Source organism: Gossypium hirsutum, chromosome A02 (genome assembly GCF_007990345.1).
Source record: "Gossypium hirsutum isolate 1008001.06 chromosome A02, Gossypium_hirsutum_v2.1, whole genome shotgun sequence".
Lineage (NCBI taxonomy): Eukaryota > Viridiplantae > Streptophyta > Magnoliopsida > Malvales > Malvaceae > Gossypium > Gossypium hirsutum.
In genome coordinates this window covers 35,768,122-35,772,586 of record NC_053425.1, presented here as the reverse complement: position 1 = coordinate 35,772,586, position 4,465 = coordinate 35,768,122, and the positions used below count along the sequence as shown (strand labels likewise).

Here is a 4,465-nt window from a genome sequence, read left to right as displayed (position 1 = left end):
ATTTTCATATGAGACTTTCACACATGCTAATTCACACATCATAAACACAGAAAATAATATTTAAACATTTCTCTGACTCGAATTTGTGGTCTCGAAACCACTATTCTGACTAGGGTCTAAATCGGGCTGTTACACTCAAAGTGAACTCAGAGTTCAATGTACGCATGCCTAAGCCTATTTGTGAGGATTGAGAGGATCAATCAATGAAAGTCACAATGGGGATGAGTAAGAGTGGTGGCCTCTTATGAGTGAGACATACAAATGAGAAATACAATGCAAGTTAGACAATGACGGAAACATAAGACAAGGAAAATGTTCCAAAAGGTAGAATTACATGATAGAGAGAGTAGTTGAGAATCAGCTGAGGCATCAAGACCGTTCCGAGATAAGTCAAACCAGTGCCATTCTAAGGACGCGACAAGGGCGTTGCAAGAATGGATAGGGGAGAATGTCATAGATCACAGATCAAAACTTGTGACCATTGCATACAAAACATCCCATAGAGATCAACTTATGAAATGGGGCTCGTTTGCCTGGTTCGACTCGTGAAACCCATGGAGAAGCTCATCTACTAGAAGCTTTGGTGATCCAGTGAAACATTCCAATAAAATTAGAGCTACTAGGGTAATTTATGTAAATCGTAAAGAATAAAGATGTATATAGTTTAAATCCCTCAGGAATCTCATCTTGTAGATAGGCACAAATCTCAATCGTTGATGGAACTCAATCTGTACATTTGGTTTTGGGGGAGCTCAACTATAAATAGAGGCATTTCCCTCATTTGTATTCACCCAGTTGTAAACTTTTAAAGTAATAGAATACTTTTGAAAGCATTTACACACTAAGTGTGCGTTATTTTTTCTGTGGCTTTTTGTTTGTTCTTAGCTTCTTTTGTTTTTATAATTTGCTTCTACTTAACTTCGATACTTAAAGAATTTTTGCGAGATTTTTAATTTTCCGAGAGTAGGATAATTTAGGTAGATTTAAATAAAAAATTCGTTTAAAGTCACATAATTTACTAGACTAAAAATCTAACCTCGTGACAAAAAGACACTCTTAAAATTAAGTACTAATGGAGTAGACGAGAAAATGGACAAACTGTGCATGAAAAGTGCGAATATCCTTTACATTACCATGATTTTTTTTTTATCTTTTGTTATGTAAAAAAATATAATTAATCTTTTAAGTCTTAATTTATTTATAGAATGATAAAACACAAATAACTTATATAGATTTCAACTCAATAGATGTTAATAAAATTTACTGAAAATAATCAATTACATAATTTAATACTAATAAATTTTAAAATATTGAAAACTCTATCACCCAAATCATTAGCATGGGCATATTTTTAGTCAAATCTGAAGTTTGGCATTTTTATTAAGTGCCTTTTCAAGTTCTTAAAACACTCAAAATCTCTCACAGCTTTTACCAAAAGAAAAAAAAAAGCTCACAGTAATTACGAAAAGCACTACAAGTTTGTGGCCTTTGTCCATAAATAGCATTCCATAGACGACGTTTCCTCTCTCGGAAAGTGGACTACTTGAAGGAAGGAGCTCTCAGGAGAGAGAGTAAAGAGTAATTTATATAAAGGTGACATTTAATTGAATTGCCCTTTTTAACATTGAGCTGTATTCAAGTAAACAAACAGTCGTAAAAAGAAAAACCCGATTAAGTTTCTTCTTGTCTTTTCGTTTCATTTTACTTCTCTCTCTCTCTCTCTCTCTCTAGATTCTGAAGTGAAATTGTTTGACTGTTCTCTAATTTAACAGGGGAGATTACTGTCTAAAGAAGTGTTTCTAATTTAGCAGGTAATCGCATATGATGGGTGGTGGTAGTGCGGTATATGATGACTGCGAGTTTACCTCGCCTTCTAACGGAGCTAAAACACTGATTTTAGTTGGGCGTACGGGCAATGGAAAAAGCCCAAGCAGTCTTGGCATCAAGTCCTTTACCTCAAAGATTAGCCCGTCTGGGGTAACTAGAACTTGTGAGTTGCAAGACAACAGTGCTCAAATATGGGCAAATTTTTAATGTCATTGATACTCCAGGTATGGTGGAAAGGGTATTCATTTAATCCAAGGTTATCAAGGTTATCAATGCATTTACTATAAAAGACTTATAAAGCATGTCCTTGCAGGGCTTTTTGATGCTTCAGTTGAATCTGAGTTCATTGGAAAAGAAATTGCCAAATGTATCGATCTTGCGAAGGATGGGATACATGCAGTTGCTGTAGTTTTCTCATTAAAGACTCGTTTTTTAGCATAAGAGAAAACTGCATTTCAGTGTTTGGACACTTTGTTTGGAACCAAAATTTTTAGCTACATAATTATAGTGTTCACTAAATGGGGATGCCTTGGAAGAGGACGTAACATTGAAAGATTATTTGGAAGATGGTCCACAACCATTAAAGGTTGTTTCCTAAATTAAATGCAACTTGATTTGTGTAGTTGAAATATAGCGATGGTAAAAATATCCTGAGTACTTGATTCAGATTATATTATATTTTTTTATTCAAAAATTAAAAAAAAACATTATATAAAAGAGTAAATTGATTTTTTTTAATTTTTAAATTTTTTACTGTTAAAAATTTGTGTGGTACAATGACATATGGGGTATCATATGTACCTTATGTTAACGTAAATGAACTATGAACCAGTTTTTAACGTATATTGAATCTAATATATAAATATTAAATTATTATTTTTTTGAATATAGGGATCAAAATACAATTTAATTTTTAATATAGAGTATTCCATGATACTTGTACTTAAGTAATACATGTCCTTCACTTGAAATCCAATAGGAGGTTCTACTTTTTTGTGGACATCGATTCGTACTCTTTGACAACAAGACTGAAGATAAAACCAAGAGAGTGAAACAAGTTGATGATCTTGTCTCACTTGTGAACATGGTCATAGCGCAGAATAGTGGGCAACCATATTATGATGAGTTGTTTGTGGAACTAAAGGTTAGTCGGGTTTTATTTTAGTTTGTAGGGAATTTAGTATAAAGAACTTATGTGAGTAATTGTACTACAGAGAGGGGCAACTTCATGTGATAAACAAGAAGAGGTTGCTTCTCTAAAAGGCTACATAAAGCAAGAAATATGCAAGGAGCAGAATGAAAGATTATTTGAAAAGCTGCTTATGCGTATTTCTGAGTTGGTAATCCCCCTATCTTCTTCTTAATTTGATGGTTACTGTTTATAGTTTAGTCAAACTTGCAACATAAAGCATAAGTATAAACCCAATTACAGAAGGAAATTAAACCATATATAATGTGACTTTAGAATAATAATAAAAATGTCAGTTTGTAGCCTACTTGTATAACTGCCCCGAAAAGTGAGTAAAACAATAACTTAAAATATTCTTGAGGAGAAAATTAGCTTTCGACATAAATGAAGGCTTGTAACTGTTTACAGAATTATTAGTTAATAATGTTTATCTTATTTGTTTGTTTTACATAAAAAGAAATATTTTAACGACAATTAATAAGTTCACTCAGGTGCCTCATCAACTTACTAGACATCCTTATCATACATTTGCTTTTTTTTTCGACTATTAGCTTTCATTTCATTCGCTTTTTACTCATGAGTTAGATTAGATTTGAGTCGAGCTTATATAAGATATTTAGATCAATTTTTTAAGTTCGGTCTTAGTATAGCTTAAATTATTTTTTATTTTAAAAAAATATAATGCATTAAAAAAATACTCAAATAAATATTTTCTAACACATTAAAAATTATTTGTACTAAAAAAACACTAACATAAATATAATAAATATTTTATTGTATTAAATACAATTTTTAAAATTTTATATTTCAAGTTAGATTATTAATTGAGTTAGGTTTTTTTAGGGTTTTGGATAATAGGTTTTTTTAATACAAATATAATAAATTTAATTATTATTAGATTAGTTATTAGATAATATAAATAATTAATATAATTAATTTTTATAATATTATATATTCAGGTTGGGCTAGATTAAAATAATCTTGCTCAAAGGTTTGACTTACATAAAAAAATGGATCTTAAATTTTACTCAAGCTCATTTTTTAATTTTTATTTTAATTTTGTTAGAACTAAATGACCCGAATCCTTATTTAAATAAAATACAGTGGTAAAATAAAATAAAAATAAAATCCATATAGAACTACACTTCTTTTATTTTATTTTAGAATAACATTTTTAAAATCTTATTAAACTCTATCTATTTTATATTGATTAGAATAAGATGTTTTAGTCTTACTAGAATATGGTTTTACAAGCCTATAAATAGACATAATCTATTACTCTTGTATTCATTTGAATTCGACATAGTGAATTTTCTTCTCCTCTGCCTGTGGTTTTTTCCCGAAAGAGTTTCTACGTAAAAATTTGTGTGTTATTTTATTTTATTTTATTTTTCACAAATTGGTATTTGAGCTTCCGGATTGTTCATCTCGATCACAGTAATGGCGTTT

The 4,465-nt window shown here is 30.3% G+C and overlaps 1 pseudogene; it reads left to right on the top strand.

Moving 5' to 3' along the window:
- The first annotated feature begins 1,808 nt into the window (after window positions 1-1,808).
- LOC121212757 (immune-associated nucleotide-binding protein 9-like) lies at window positions 1,809-3,320 on the top strand (annotated as a pseudogene).
- The last annotated feature ends 1,145 nt before the right edge of the window (window positions 3,321-4,465 follow it).